The sequence below is a fragment of the Protopterus annectens genome, chromosome 16.part0 (genome assembly GCF_019279795.1).
Source record: "Protopterus annectens isolate FY-2018-M chromosome 16.part0, PAN1.0, whole genome shotgun sequence".
Taxonomy (NCBI): Eukaryota; Metazoa; Chordata; order Ceratodontiformes; family Protopteridae; genus Protopterus; species Protopterus annectens.
In genome coordinates, this window is record NC_056750.1 from 191236694 (window position 1) to 191254750 (window position 18057).

The window sequence follows — 18057 nt, forward strand, 5'->3', positions numbered from 1 at the left end:
GGAATATTGTCCTGGCTTCTTTGTCTGCTTGTCTTGTTGTGTCTTTCAGCTTTTCCCGGTTAGGGGTCGCCACAGTGGAATTCCGGTCCATTGATGATTGGTAGTTAATTTTTTACGTGCTGAGTTACCAGCCCTGACGCACAACCTTCAACGAAGGTACGCCCATTCACGCATGTCTCCACGCAGAAGACGCTCTAGCTGAGAATCGAAACAGACAGTGTCTTACTGTGAGGCGACAACGCTACTGCAGCACCACCACCATGGGTGTCTAATATTGGTCCATTGAGAAAGATATGAGGAATAGACTCGCTGTGTAGTTAATAAAGTACTATGGAAAATACTAAAATGCAGTTTGTGCAATCAGACACTTCTTTATTGCAACTGATCCCAAAAAAGTTCACATTGAACTGTAGCTTGTTTCTTGGTTCATTTTAGCAGTATTGTCAATATTAGTTTACAGTTCCTAATGTTACAGCTCCACTGTATTAAAATTGTGTCTGTTAGATCATGGTAGATTTTATAAACATACTCGTCTATTCAGATTATGGTATCTTCAATATATCTATAGTAATGTTACAAGAAGTATCCCATGGTTAGTGTTGCCTTCATTAGCTTTGTAATGCTGTCTTATTTTTGCACTCCTCTAAAGTAGTTACAAAAGTAAGGCTCACATGTCTTATTTCTTTTTATGAAAGCACTGCAGAAATTACAATGCTGATTAAATAACCTGTTTGTGGAATATGGCATTTACTGGTTAAGTACTAGGAATGGACAACAGTTGATTTTCTATAAGGTCAAAGGCAGATGAAGGCCATCACCTGGTAGTCAATGCTTAACTGCAGAACCAGCAAATGAACACTTTCTTCCAGCATGGGTAGAAAACTTACACCTTTCTCGGGATCTGAAAATACTTTTGATTCATAGATGATTTGTGAAAAGTAACAGTGAAAGGGGCCATACTTAACTATATTATAGTACTGTTGTACACTGAACAATGAGCTTACAGTTAGCTGTTTGGGTCATTTGAGCTCATATCAGAGTAGCCCAAACATAACAGCTTGACTTCAGCTCCTCATTGTGTATTTGCATAAGACACATGCACATGAGATCATATTGTTTGAACACCTCTTCTTGCTATGTCTAGCAACCTCCTGGAACTAGTCTAAGATAGCTTTAGACTGAATGCCAGTGATCATTTTTTCTCCAGGGTACAGTAACTGTGAATAATAAATCCTGGGGAGTACGGACCTTGCATTCACAAATGGAAATAAAAAGGGTAGGAGGCTTGCCTTCTGAGAAAGAAAAAAAAGTGATGAAGAAATGCTGCATTTACTTGTATTGTTTTTGAGACTGAGTATCGGTTATGCAAGTTTCTAAGTAGTGTACCCCATCCATTACAAAGGATTATTGAGAAGGTATTGTGTTATAAATGTATACGTCTTAGGCTATGGTTATTTAGAATAATCAATTGCACCTTAACATTGGAGTCTTAAACCCAGGCTGGAAAAGTATGTTACTTACCAGCATTGCATGAGACTGTGAACATTCTTGGTGCTTTATACAGCTGATCATTTGTTGTCAGGTTTGATGTACCCCAGAAATACAAAAATGTTTCTCATGGCTAAAAAAAATACAATAGTTAGACTGCATTTGTAATACAGCATTGTAGCTTTAAGACTACAGCTGCAGAAAGGAGACAAAATAAATAAATGTGTTGAAGTGTTTTGGTTCGGTTTCTTTATTTATCATCATCTTACAGTTTCCTAAACACTGTTGCACTCTGCCAGTGTGTTAATATTGCAACATTTTGCACTTCTGTAGAGAAGAATGGAAGAGTTAAGTGTGAACAAACACAAACATTATATTTGCTATGTGAAATAGCATCTAATTGAGAATACATTGAATTTTTAAGCAATAACTTCTTGCTTTACGAGTCTGTTGGTAATAACATCCCTCAGACTATGTGCCAAAGTGTTACATAGTTGTCAGAATCTGTAGCACACTCTTCCACTGATGAACGCTAATACAGACAACATCAAAGCTCTACTGTTCAGTGATACAAATTGCTTTCATTAAGTTAGGTCAATATGTTCATGGAGCTGTGTGTTTCTAACATTCTGAATATTGTAACACGGTTTAGCAGCTCCACAAAGAACAAAGATAAATCTAAACATAACATGAGTGCATTCTGGAGTATGCTTTAAGGGTTCTGACAGCTAGGGAATAAATTGGCATCTATTTTTAAACACCCTGATTTTTTCCTTAATACTATTTTTACTAGCAGCTTAAAATGTCGCCACTTCATGCACTTTGTATTTCTATATTGTAATGAGAGGGCAGAACACGTTTTGAATCACTCCTTTGTTTTGATTAGCAAATCATAGTACTACAGCTGAATGCAACAAAGTGAAATATCTACCAGGGCACTTTGTGTACCATAAAGCTGATTAAGGCTGCACATTTGCTGCACTGTAAAGCATTCAGTCATCCAAGGGGCCACTGATTATGAAACTGTGAAATTTTCATAAAACTATAAGTTTTCATACATAATGCTTTCCTTTTCCCTCTGTTTTATAACATGGAGTTTGTTTATAATGCCCAGAGCAAAATGTGGTTTTAAACATAAAAACTGTACTAAAAAACACAAACAGACACAAATAAACACACAGTATTTCCACAATGGAACTTTTTGTTTTTCAAAGCAATTTTTAGTTGTGAAACAATACTTGACTTACTTTAAATCCCAGCCCCACCCCCCACCCATATCTCTCCAATTTGTTTCTACAAATATCTGTCTAAGCTCAGTTCTTTCTGACTTAAGCCTCCTTAGTAATGCAACAAGTTAGAGTAGAAAGACTGACTTCAGCAAAACTACCTAATATGGCCTTCAAAGAATCCTGCTCATTGAATCTTTCTGTATTTAGAGGCACTCCACATATAACAATAACTTCTACCCTGGTGTGATACAGTTTAAGAATTTACAATATTTAGTTGTCCCGGTCCCCTTCAATAAACACATCACACCAAATGACATTTGACGACCTTTATTAAATTTCATAACAGCTTTGTTCACCAAATTCATTAATTACAACTATTCATAATATAATTGATTCTAAACACAGCATAACATCCGTGTAATGTTAATCAGAGCAGAGTAGCTACTCACCCTGCCCCAGTAAGCAGCGCCCGTACCTCTGTTCACTTACTTTACTTATGAAGCACCATCCTTGTAATGTTAATCAGGGCAGCATACCTTCTCACCCTGCCCAACAATCTAAATGAGAAAAAAGCAGATACCATTAATATGAACAACGTTTATTCTAAAAACGACAGCAGAAAAACAAATATGCAAATCCAAGTGCAAGTCCCAATAAGTTCTTTCGGGTCACTAACCTTCTTCAGAGAAATACAATCATCCAATACATTTAAACTAATAACTGACCAATCAACATTCAGTATTGGACCCGCCTTTTCTTTAAGGCTGGCTTAATGGGAATGACTTCATTAAGGCCAGGATGTTTATACGTTGTCAATTCAATGATCCATTTAGCTTCTTCACATTCTGTTCCATTGACAGTGACCCCCCCCCCCTTTCCTTGTGATATAAGACTAATAACCTGAAATTTAAATTCATGTCCTGGAAAGGCTGAGGCATATCTATAAAGTACATTATGCTCATTCTTGAGCCTAATGGCTGAGAGATGATTCAAAATCCTGGTTGTTAATATACAGTTGGTTTTACCAATAAAATAACTACTGCAAAGTTGGCACGCAGCTAAATATATAACATTCATGGACCTACAATTAGCATTCTTAGTAAAATGATAGATTTTCTTAGTGTTGGGGTGAATAAAGGTAATGGCTGAGCTAATATATTTACAAGCCTTGCAGGAACCACATGGTCTAGTACCCTTCCTCGTCATGGTCTGTCTGGGGGTATAGTCTCCCTCTTTATTAAACAAATCCTTTAAATTCCCATTTCTTCTAAATCCAAATGATGGTGTAGCCCCTACTATGGCTGACATCTTCTCGTCTGAAACAAGTATTTTCCAGTTGTTCCTGATGATATCACAAACCCCATGTATATTACTACTATAGGACCTTTACCTTGTGAATTACTTCTAATGGGTGTTTGTCTATCACCACCTCCCAAACTAAACCAAGGTTTCATTTTGGTTTTCCTATATGGCTTCTGTTTTGCTAAAGTCTGTTCCACTTCCTTTCTTTTATAGCCTCTGTCAACAAAATTAACCTGTAGCTCCTGTATTTTTGTTTCAAAGTCCATCTTCTCTGTGCAGAACCTCGATACCCTATCTAGTTGTCCTTTAACTATATTGTTAAAGGTAAACTGGGGGTGCATACTATCTCTCGCTAACAGGCTGTTTTTCCAGCACTCCTTTTTATAGAGTGTCGTTTTTAAACCTTCAACATCTTGAATCAATCTGAAATCCAGGAAATCTATCTCATTAGTAGAATACATCATAGACCTTAAAAACAATGAAAAACTGAAAAAACTCGGGAAACCACAGGCTAAAGGCTCTCAGTCCACTCCAACAAACAACCGCAAATGGTTATAAATTAATTTATGGTAACCGCTTTCGCTGGTAGAAATTCTCCAGCCAGCTTCTTCAGACAAAAAACATTTTTACCATGAAACACACTCTTAAAAGTTAATTTAAAAACCAGGCTACCAATGAAAAACATTGAGCCTCGTGATGTCATGCAAGCACTTTAGAAATTAAAGCAACACGGCGTTAGACCATTACAATGCCCATAATTGTCAAAGATCCAGCCTTACAACATACTGAATACAAATAAGAACAATCAGAATTGTCAGTAATATTATATACTTTAACACAAAACTGTGCAATTTATGCTTCATTAAAAAATACACATTATTTAAAAATCTATATATTTATCTAATAGCACAAAAACGAACCATTGAAAACCTACTGATTCTTGCCATCCATACGGTTGTTGTTAAAAACCATAATGGAGCCAAAACTGAACTTGATATTCATAGTATGGAAGATGTGGCATCCCAGCCAACAACAATAAACATAAAATAAAATAAAAAATACCAAATATAATTTGGAACTTCTGTTTTGCGCCCAAAATGAACATAATATAATGAACAAAAAATAATAGGGGCTACACCATCATTTGGATTTAGAAGAAATGGGAATTTAAAGGATTTGTTTAATAAAGAGGGAGGCTATACCCCCAAACAGACCATGATGAGGAAGGGTACTAGACCATGTGGTTACTGCAAGGCTTGTAAATATATTAGCTCTGCCATTAGCTTTATTCACCCCAACACTAAGAAAATGTATCATTTTGATAAGAATGCTAATTGTAGGTCCATGAATGTTATATATTTAGCTGTGTGCCAATTTTGCAGTAGTTATTTTAGTGGTAAAACCAACTGTATGTTAAAAAACAGGATTTTGAATCATCTCTCAGCCATTAGGCTCAAGAATGAGCATAATGCACTTTATAGACATGCCTCAGCCTTTCCAGGACAAGAATTTAAATTTCAGGTTATTAGTCTTATATCACAAGGAAATGGGGGGGGGGCATGGTCAATAGAACAGAATGTGAAGAAACTAAATGGATCATTGAACTGACAGCGCATAGACATCCTGGCCTTAATGAGGTCATTCCAGCTTTAAGAAAAGGCGGGTCCAATATTGAATGTTGATTGGTTAGTTATTAGTTTAAATGTATTGGACGATTGTGTTTGTATTTGTCTGAAGAAGGGTAGTGACCCAAAAGCGCTTACACAGTATTGGGATTTGCACTTGGATTTGCATATTTGTTTTTCTGCTGTCGTTTTTAGAATAAACGTTTTCCATATTAATGGTATCTGCTTTTTTCTCATTTGGATTGTGGTTTATGTTAGCAGTTTACCTTGAAAGAGACCTTCTTGTTTATTTCTTCACTTGATTTATTTTGTGCTTGAAGGTCTCACTTAATATGGAACAAACTGACAATGAAACAGTTGATGTTCAACTTTTGGACACATTTAACTGTACTGGCAACATCAGAAAAAGTTTGTACAGTAAGGACTATCCCCTTTTAAAACTTGATTTGCGAGAGGTCCACAGAACTTTGCCATAGACAAGGGTGATGATGAGCGTAAATGTATATTTGAGGAATTGACAACGGCCTTTTCTAATAATGTTAATAACCTGAAGCAATTGCAATGGCAACACAACCAGCCTGCCTACAGTTTGGTGTTGTCCCGCGAGGCAAGAGGATATTCTGCATGCCATCATAGGGAGAACACCATCCAGAGCTTTTAGCGAGGTGGCAATGGATTAACATTAAGACAGGTTTTACTTATATGTGATTATTGATTCAATATTTTGCCCCTAAGGAACAGAATTTACTCCAGGAAGTGGACAACTTACAGAAGAAACTGGAGTCAGAATTTCGTGATGAACAGTACATGCAAAAAATGGATAATATGTACTGCACCTTTTCAACTTTAGATCAAAAGCTGCAGCAAAAGAAAGCTAAAAGGCTGCAGAGAGATTATTGTGATTTTGCAAAGGGGCAGATTTTTGTTTGGCCCAGGGAGCAGACGTTGCCATCTTCCAGGATGATGCAGTGAGTGATGGATGATTCCAGGGCGAGAGGCCTTTTGCAATGGCAGTACAGGAAGGGGAGTGTCAGCGATGGGCAACGTTCTACACACAGTAATGAACGACATGTTCCATTTATGGAACAGGCCATTCATAGTGAGTCAACAATACAGGAGTCCACTAAAACAACCAAAGGGCTCGTGGAACAATGATCATCTGATGGTAACATATGCGAAACAACAGTTTTGGGCAGGGAAACGAGGGTAGAGAACTGTTTCTCTGTCATAGAGTCTAATCTGATACTGCCATCTATGAGTCATGAGCATTGTTTGGGTATGAGAGCTAGGCCTAAGATATTCCAGGCTACGTAAGGGAATCGTAGTTTTTTAGCCAGTCTTCCAGCCCCAGTCAAGAAGAAAGGAGACTGGGTGCATTCAACACATGGGTCCAGGTTCGACAAAAAGACAAGGACTTCACAATGACTGGTGACTCTAATGTTTATTATTTGTCTAAATATGTACTTTCAGATGATGAGTTGTACATACTTCAAAAGGGGTTAACATTCATAACTAGTACAGAAATTAATTTTAGTGATATTCTTATAGATTTATTATTGTTCGGCAGAAATTTGATGCTTAGAAATATGTTTGGAAACCAGGCTGTGCATGCAGGCTCTATTTCTTTGAGGCATCCAAGTACCTTTGTCCCCATTTTCAATCATACGGTCAACACCTTCATGAAGGTTTGTGAGCAGGATATTTTGACCTATTTAAATACCAGGCACACAAGAGTTTTTTATAATGTGTCAGCAATGCAGCGACAGGCATTAAGACATTTTCAGAATAATGAGAATATTATCATTAAAGGTGCTGACAAAGGAGGAGCGGTGGTGGTGCTGGATAAGGAACATTATACTAGCAAATTAATAGAAATGTTATCTGATAAATCAACCTATATCCAGATTTCCCCAATTACTCTAAAAGGGATTGTTTTAGAAGTAAGAACTGTACTGAAGAGATTATTGGCTGAGGGTAAAATGGATAAAGAGTTGTTTTATTTTTTATGGATTGAACATCCGGTTACACCAGTTTTTAAGGCCCTCCCAAAGGTACACAAAGATCTGTACAACCCCCCTTGAGGCCCATTGTCTTCGGGAGGGGTTGGGTTACAGAAATCATTTCTATTTGGCTAGAATGTTTATTAAGACAATGTATCACAGCCTTCACAGAGGTACGTAGAGACTCAGGGCATTTTCTAACTACACTGAAAGAAACAGTAAATACTGAAGAGGTAAAGCAGTACATTATGGTAACATTGGATGTTCAGAGCCTCTTTACAATGATTAATAATATATATGGTATAGAGGCTATTATTAATTTGTTGAAGGAATTGAATATGATGGAGGAGGGTAGGCTTGAGCTATTGGAAGAAATGCTGAGGTTGGTCCTGGAATTTAATGTCTTCCTATGTGAAGGAAGTCATTACAGGCAGATATTGGGGGTAGCTATGGGCACCCCCTGTGCCAATTCTTATGCCAATCTGGTTTTGGTAAACTGGGAGAGGCATTTCATATTAGGACATAACAATGGTTGGAGAGACAAGATACAACTCTACATGTGCTTTGTGGATGATATTTTTTGGCTATGGGGGGGTGATGAGGTGTAATTGGCAGAGTTTGTTAAATATTTAGAAACATCTACTAACTTTTTGAAATTTTCTATGAAGTATTCTACTAAGGAGATAGATTTCCTGGATGTCAGATTGATTCAAGATGTTGAAGGTTTAAAAACGACACTCTATAAAAAGGAGTGTTGGAAAAATAGCCTGTTAGCAAGAGATAGTATGCACCCCCAGTTTACCTTTAACAATATAGTTAAAAGACAACTAGATAGGGTATCAAGGTTATGCACAGAGGAGATGGACTTTGAAAAAAATACAGGAGCTACAGGTTAATTTTGTTGACAGAGGCTATAAAAGAAAGTAAGTGGAACAGACTTTAGCAAAACAGAAGCCATATAGGAAAACCAAAATGAGACCTTGGTTTAGTTTAGGAGGTGGTGATAGACAAACACCCATTAGAAATAATTCACAAGGTAAAGGTCCTAGGTTTATGTTGACCTATAGTAGTAATATACATGGGGTTTGTGATATCATCAGGAACAACTGGAAAATACTTGTTTCAGATGAGAAGATGTCAGCCATAGTAGGGGCTACACAATCATTTGGATTTAGAAGAAATAGGAATTTAAAGGATTTGTTTAATAAAGAGGGAAGCTATGCCCCCAGACAGACCATGATGAGGAAGGGTACTAGACCATGTGCTTCCTGCAAGGCTTGTAAATATATTAGCTCAGTCATTACTTAACTTAAAACAGGGCCCTTGGTTTCACCATTCCTGCCAAAACAGTGAGGCAATGACAGAATGTTCCCTGCGTTCCCAACATGCAGCAACACTAACCACTACCATCTATCAGCAAAAGAATCCGCACTTGTCGACCATGCATAACTAGCTGCAAAACCCTGCACGTGCTCCCCCCCCCCCTTTTTTTCCTTTCCCTTCTTTTTTCTCCTCTCCCTTCATTCCAAACCCAATGCAAGAACAAATCACCTGCAGGAAAAAGACCCGCACTGGACCTCACATGAGTGACAGCAGCCACCAACCACAGACCACAAGTGAGGAACTGTACACTGAAATCTGTAACACTAATCCCCTTATTTTGTTTTGTTAGTATGTAAAATGGCAGTGCTAGGCTTATGTCGGTATACTTGAAGCAGAACACAGAGACGTTGAGATATGATTTTATCTAAATTTACTCTTTAATATTTGCTGAAGAAAGAATAATTTTTGTGTGTGGAACTGCCACTACTCTTTCAATGAGGTACACCACTTGGGTTTTGCTAGCCCTTTATCTCAATGAGAGCCCGGAGTACCACAGCACGCTACACTGTAAAGGCTGGGCACAGCTGACATAACTGGAGCACCACGCATGCATGATGACGAACGGTGTTGCACCCTGCTCAAAGCCCACGAAAAGCCTCTCACGGCCCCAGCTGTGAGAAACAAGAGAAACAGCTGTGGTCCCACAAGAAACAACAACACTTCCAAAATATGGGAGATATAAAGGAGCGCATGCCCTGGCCACCAAACCGAATGGCCTGAACCCAGTTGCATTATCCCCAGCGAGCAGAAAGCAACCAAACCCCCCCCTTTTTTTTTTTACTAACCTTCTTTTTATTTTATTCTACTAATCCTGAAACCTGCTGCACCACTGCAAATGCCACACAGCCCCGGGGACAAAAGAAAAGCTGACAACTGATCCACAAGCCCTACTTCACCTCCCCATCCCCCTCCCCCATCCCAGCATCAAGCACTCCACCTCGCATGCAAAGCAACCAACCGAGCCTAACAACCAATGAAGCTCACCAACTATGGGAACACAAAACAACCATAGAAGAGACAAACATCCCCAACAGATGCAGCCAATGAAACCCTTCACTAAACAACATAGCAGCCTCCCAGTAACCCAGTCATCCAACCAACAAACCAGCCATACACCACTACCTACCATAAACCTCTGCCTTGTATAAAATCCAACCTTCCCAAAACCCAAACCCTTGCTCCCTTACCATGCCATTCTAAAGCCCACACATCACCCCTCCGTACATACCAGCACCACTCCAAGGCCTACCGTCCAAACCACACCAAAGGTCGTCCTGAATATAAACTTGCCCTGTAACAAGTTCACGCCAAACTGTGATTGCTTAACCCAGCTACACTAGACTAAACCTCTTAAGCTCATCCCCCATTCTAATCTCATTTCCTCCCAACCATCCCTGCCTCCACTTAACCCTTTCACATCCTCAACCAACTTAACTCCTCCTAATATCAGCATAACCCCCACTCATGAAGATGATCCGGGACAACTTACTTTGTTGCCAAACTTCATTTAGGATCTAAAGGCAGTTTACCCACATGTGAGGATAATGGTCCCATCCTTTTATGCAGGCTTCTGTGGTGGAAGATTTCAGCCTGGAGTGATGAATGACTCCTTCGTTGATTCCTCTACTAATCAAAGCTAACAGACCTCTTTAATGCCTACACATTGCAAACAGATACTTGACATTCACAAATGTTTCTTTTGTTTGTATGTAGCAAAGTAAAGTAAACTAGTTTTGCTTCTTCTAGCACAGTGCTGCTTAACTTTTCTTTTAAACAGCTTTGACCATAAATCTGTACTTAACATCTGGAGAATACCTTTTACTAGTCCTCTTTCAGTGAACTTGTTTTAAAACTTTTATAAGCATACACAAGGAAAACAGCATTCATCAATCATAAAAATGAAGACTCCTTAATAAAGTAGTGAAAAAGATGAGAAGGAAGTGGGGAGATCAGATAAAGTACTGGAGATATGGTGAAATATAGTGAGGAGAAAGGGTAACATAGCACAGGCGGGGTAGTTGTATTACTAATCGTGATTGGTCTGCATATAAAACATTTTAGTAAATTAAACTATGTGCAAGTAACTGGCTCCCTGTAGACTTTACGAGTAGAATGCTAGTTTTAAAGTCCCAAGTGAAGTGTATATTTGGCCCAGTTAAATTTTTAAATTACCCAAAAATGTGATTCAGTCTGGGTTGCTAGAAACATTATTTTATAGGAGTGCTTCCTTCTTAAGTACAGAGATCTCCTTGTTTAACTGGCACTGTAATACAAGAATCTGTGGCCTTACTGTTTGTTATTGATCATTTGGTTAAAGCTCAGAATACTGAACATGAAAGACTGCCTGTGTCCTGTCACTGTGGCTAGAAGGTGGATATTGCATTGTCATCACATTATCCATTCATCCTCTCCAAGTATGTGGGATCTCAGAGTTGGCACACACACACACACACACACACACACACACACACACACACACACACACACACACACACACACAAACACACACACACACACGACTATGTAGATAGATGAATAGATAGACAGATAGATATATAAACAGGTAGATGTGTGTGTGTGTGTGTGTGTGTGTGTGTGTGTGTGTGTCCCACAATATCGAGATTAAATCATTGAGATGAAAGCATCAAAACCTCTCTTCAGTGAACAACCAGATTGCGGAATCCATTTGCACGGTAAGTAACCTGTTGCCAACAAGGTGGACTTTGCCCTTTTCCCAGCTGTAGTGTGATTTCAGAGTTGGTATATTTAGTTTGGGGAGGTCTCGAATGCAGCCACCCACACTGGGGGTATGTGGGGCATTACTCCCCACCTTGGTGTGTTGGGGATGGTACTGTTTTGTTTTCTTTAGTTGTGGCACGAGTGCATACTTACCCTTGGAATGGATTTGACAATCTGATTTTATTGTTGAAGTGAGGTTCCAATGCATTCTTCTCAATTATTTGCTCTTTGATACTGCGGACTGTTGATGTTTTGACGTAGACCCGTATAGATATATATGTGTATATGTATATATGAGAAAACCGAAATCAGTGCTGTTACAACAATGCAGTCCATAAAACACTGCTTTGACTCGAATAACAACTTTAATAAAATAGTAAGGCTTAAAAAAGTCCAAGAAACTTATAAAACTGACAGATAAGTGCTTTCAGGTACAAGATTACCCTTCATCAGATCTGTTAAACTAATCAGTGATGTCAAAATTAAAAAAAAAACTTTAATTCAGTCAACATTAATGCTTCAGCTTCTGCCTCTTGAGGGCGGGTTTTAGTGGAAAGTATGACTTTAAACTAGGATAGCTATGTGCTTGGAACCTTCCTATCCATTTCAATCCGGCAAGTCCCAAGTGATTATGAACACCACCTTTCTGTTGTTCAGTTACCACTTACAATACTCTAAAAAAGAACTTGTGTCCATTTGATTCATGCACATGTTTCACCAGGGGATTTTTAAAATCTTTCAGATAGATATCACTGATATGCTTAAATATCCTTTCTTTAAACTGTCTCACTGTCTTACCTACATAGAAACATGTGCAGCTGTTGCATGTAGCCAACTACACCAAACTTTTAGTAGCACAGTCAGCATACAGCTTTGGTATAAACATAAAATTAATAAACAGGTGTTTGAAATCTTGTTCTTTAGATATATATTTGCAGTTAAAACAACAAGGACATGGATAGGTTAATTTCCTGCTGGATTATATATTTACAGGTGCTTTATGTTTAAAACGTAGCATTTGCTTAAGATTGTGACTGTTCTTAAAGGCAAAAGGTGGTCTATTCCTGAAGATCCCTTTAATCGTCTCATCCAATGTAAACATCTTCCAGTTAGCTTCAATGATGTCACATACATACTTAATACCACTTGTATAAGTCAGAACAACATGACTGACTTGCTCCATCTGTGGCTTTTTTGCTTCTTTTTGTCTGTTCAGAACTCTGTTGGGGGTGGGTGTCATTCTGTTATAAGTAAGGCCTCCCTTTTTCCCAATATACAGCCCCAACCTTCTGTTCTACCCTAGCAATCTGTTTCTTACCATAGCCGCTATGTTGAAAACCTGTCCCCATTCTTAATACTTCTTCATGAACATCATTTTCTGTAGTACTTAATCTGGAAACTCTGAGCAGCTGTGCTTCAAGTATACTAGAGTAAATATGCTGGGCATGCATACTTGATCCTACCAAATAATTATTCTTCCAAGTTTCCTTACGATACAATTGTGTATCAGTCTTACCACAGTTATTCTGAATGCTCATCACATCCCAGAAAGGTAACATCTTATAGGAAGAATGCATGCTGAATCTTAAAAAATCAGTAGTCCCTTCTAAGAATCTATGAATGCTGGCAAGTTTTTCTTCATTTCCTTCCCATAACACACACACACACACACACACACACACACACACACACACACACACACACACACATATATATATATATATATATATATATATATATATATATATATATAGCATCAACAAGAACTTCACATGCTGTGAGCATGGATTGTTATTAAACACAAAACCATGTTCCCAATTTGCCATTACAAGATTAGCATAGCTATTAGTGCATGGGGTGTCCATAGCTACACCCCATTGTTGCCAATACAAATTGCCTTCAAAAGACATCACATTGTGTTCAAGCACTAGACTTAATGCGCATGTTACATTGATTTGATTAATGCTAATATCAGCTTCTCTCCATAGGAATTCTCTAATAGCATTTAACTCAAAGTCGTTCAGGACAGCCGTGAAAAGGCTAACAACATCCATAGTTATTAACAGAAGCCTATTCATGTTTTGTTGTTGATTGGTAAAGGCATTAAGAAATGATAGAAAATATCTAATATCTTTGATAATCCCTGGTGCTTTAACCAAAAAAAACTTTCAACTGGCGCTAAGTATGAATAGAAGCTGGGTCTGTAATCCATCTGGTGCCAGCCACAATGGGACACAGAGATGGAATATTCTCATTTTTATGCAGCATCGGCAGACCATTAAGTATCGGGATGCTCGGATGCTCTACTACTAAATAGTCTGAATGATCTTTCTTAATAGATCTATGCATGAGCAACTCATGCAACGTATCTTTCACTGATTTCTTTAGCTGTACCACCTTCATACCTGTAATGGGTTATAAGTGTCATCATCACTCAATAACTCTCATTTTCATCACATAAAATGCCCTGTTCATCAGAACAATGGCTCCACCTTTGTCTGCAGGTCTTATAATTAAATCATCATTCATCAAATCTTTCAACACTTGTCTCTCAGCACTGGTTAAGTTATGAAATTGGTGTCTTGGCCCCAATAAACATTATGTAATATCTTGTTCACATACTTTAAGAAAGATATCTACCACAGAACTATTATGTGGAACAAAATCACTAGGCATTTTGAATATATTAGCACAATGTTGCCAACTGTTACCAAAAATTCTCTTTAACATAATGTCTCTTCCAAACATCTTCAGCTGTTAAATAACATCACATAACTTTGAACGATTTGCTGGAACATAACTTAGGCCTTGATTTAAAAGAGACATGTGGGCATCTGCCAGCCTAAAATCAGACAAATTCACAGTTAAGTTATTCATGTTGTCTAGCTGGCATTCTTTCCTTGATGTTCTATTGACAATCTTCTCCTTGTTCTCCCTCTGCTCTGGTAGCGACTGCCTCGTTTGTCCTTGTACTATCTCATCTGTAGGGGAAATTCCAGAAAAAATGGCATCTGTACAGAAGTGCTTTTAGGTCTAGCACCTACTGAGACATTCAGGTTTTCCATTTGAGCATTGACATGTGCAGATACTGTTGCCTGCTGTTGTGACTTAGACTGGGTACATCTTCCATTATTTGTAACTTCTGTATGGGAGGATACTAAATGTAGTGAAGAAGACTCATTGCTCTCAGTACACATTGAATTATGTTTAACTGGCAACTTTACAGCTTCTTGCTCTATGGTGTCAACCTGAATTGCATCCCTTTTTGCATTTCTATTATCAGTATTCCGAGGCCATGCAAAGACACACCCTTTCAAAAATCAACATAATTTCTATTGAATTTTTTAATTTTCTCTTGTTCAAGCCTTGTATCAAAACATGACACCCTTAAATACATTTCATCAAGCTTAGCAACATAATTTTCTTGAATAAATTTACCTTCTATCTCTCTTTGTTGCTTTTATATTATTAAGCTAATATCACATTCTTTAGGTTGAAAGAAGTCAATTAAAAGTTTTACATAACTGAAGCTTACTCCATGTTAAATAGTTGCCACTTCTTTAATAAATCTGGATATGTCCAATGGTGTGTGGGCATTAATAACACTCTCAACCCCTTCGGAACAGTCTTGTCATGTAAACAGGCTTCCAAATGAAAGCATTGCCACTGAAAATACTTGAGTTCAAGGAAATTGCTCTCTAATTCTCTCATCTGTTTCATCAATATAAAGTAATCCTCATCTGGTTCCCATACCAAAACATTCATGCCATTAAAGTTCAAACATAATAATGGATTCTGTTGCTGAAAAATAGAGCTCTTCTCTGCTTCTTTCACTCTTAAATTTGTTTTAGGACAATAATCCAATTCAAGAGATAATTGTTCAACCCCTTCTACCACGTGGGTCTGTTCCTTACAAATGGGCAAAAAAGACAAAATAAGCAAATGGACAGGACCAGCCACCAAAGAACAGCACCGCACCACAAAGTATTATGAAAAAAACAAAATCAGTGTTGTTACACAAGGCAGCCCATAAAACACTGCTTTGACTTGAATAAGAACTTTAATAAAATAGTAAGACTTGAAAAACTCCCAAGAAACTTATAAAACTGGCAGATAAGCACTTTCAGGTACAAGATTACCCTTCATCAGATCTGTTAAACTGTTAAACTAATCAGTGATGTCAAAATTTTAAAAAAGTTCAGCTAATGAACATTAATGCTTCAGCTTCTGCCTTTTGAGAGTGGGTTGCAGTGGGAAGTATGAGTTTAAACCAGGATATTTATGTGCTTGGAACCTTCTTAACCATTTCATTTCTGCAAGTTCCAAGTGATTATTATGAGCACCACCTCTCTGTTGTTCAGATACCACTTGTAATACTCTAAAAAATAATTTGTGTCCATTTGATTTATGCACATTTTTCACCAGGGGATTTTTAAGATCTTTCAGATGGATATCACTGATATGCTTAGATGTCCTTTCTTTAAACTGTCTCACAGTCTTACCTACATCGGATGAGGCAAGTAAAGAAATTGTTGGAAATAGACTGCATTTTGCCTTTAAGAACAGTTTAAATTTTAAGCAAATGCTATGTTTTAAACATAAAGCACCTGTAAAAATATAGTATAGCAGGAAAGGAACATATCCAAGTTGTTGCTGTTCTAATTGTAAATATATATCTAAAGAAAAGGATTTCAAACACTTGTTTATTAATTTTCTGTTTATACTGAAGCTGTATGCTGACTGTACTACTACAAGTTTGGTGTACTTGGCTACATGCGACAGCTATACATGTTTCTGTGTACTTAAGACTGTGAGACAGTTTAAAGAAAGGATATCTTAGCATATCAGTGATATTCATCCTTGGCAAAACATGTGCATGAATCAAATGGACACAAGTTCTTTTTTAGAGTATTACAAGTGGTATCTGATGGTTGATTAAATGATTTATTGTGGTCTCATTTTTTATATCACAAAAACCTTTCATTTTAACAGGGGTCTGTAAACTTTTTATATCCACTGTATATACAGAGGGAGAGCGATGGGTGTTCATATTAACAGCAAAAATATTAATAGCAAAAATATCTAAACTCAAAAATATATAAACATAACATATTGCCAAAATCAGTGTTATTCCAGGAAATAATTGTATGCCCTTCCCCCACTGTTTTGTAACTTTAGGGGGTTGGAGTTGGTATAATTATCAAGGAGTGTGGGATGTGCAGGGGATCCTCAAAGTAACAACTTTAGTTTTAGATGTGGTTAGATTTTGTCAATAATTTATGTTCAGATATTTTTTTGCTGTTTATATTATGGTGCCACAATTATTTAAGTATATATTTGAGGATATGGGGGACTTATCTCTTTCTCAGGGCTGCAGATGTGTGAAAAATGTGTTGTATTTTCTGACTTTATCAATATTGTTCCTTGACTTAGCAACCTCTCAAGGTTTCAGATGTTTAGGGTTTCTGTAATTGTGTACCATTTAAATGAGGTCTGATTATTTACACTGGACCCTAGAAATCAGGTGTAAACATGACTGTAGTAGCACTCTTCTACTTTCTAGTATAACTATTTTGAGTCACATTTTTGTAGTTTCACTTCCAATTTATATTTATATTTACAACGGTGACAAACTATTTATGAAGCAAAGCTAAGTAATTGCAATGGATGAAGCAAGAAGTTCTACTGCTAGGCATTTCTTTCTTTTTTGTTAATTTATTTATGTAATGATTTATGGATGCATTTACTTGATTGATCACCAGATAGGTGAGATCATCAGAATTCCTTTTTACCAGCTACCTAGAGCAGAAGGCATAAAGGGATGGAGATGGATATTACAAGTATTATAAATTTAAAAATACCATATGATCCTCTGACTGAACATCAGGATATTGGACCACAAAAATAAATAAGCTATGTTTGCAGTGGTGTAAGACACCTCTCACACACACCCTTTATCTTAAACATGTCAACTCTATGGCTACACAAACTAAAAAATACAAAACAAAAAACAGGCAATGGGCCAGATTCTGTAAAGTTTGCGGAATCTGGTGCACTGTGACAATATCAACAGAAAATTTGTGGATAACCATGTAATATGCAAGTCTGCTTCAGTGAACTTATTATATCTTGGCACATAACAGAATTTTTCAGTAGTAACAGTCCACTGTATATCACTCACATCTACTCCGTATGTCATGAAAAATCTCTCACAAAGTGGCATATACATTAACATGATTAAAGAAATACTATAACTATCTAAGCTACTTGACATTCATAAATACATAACTA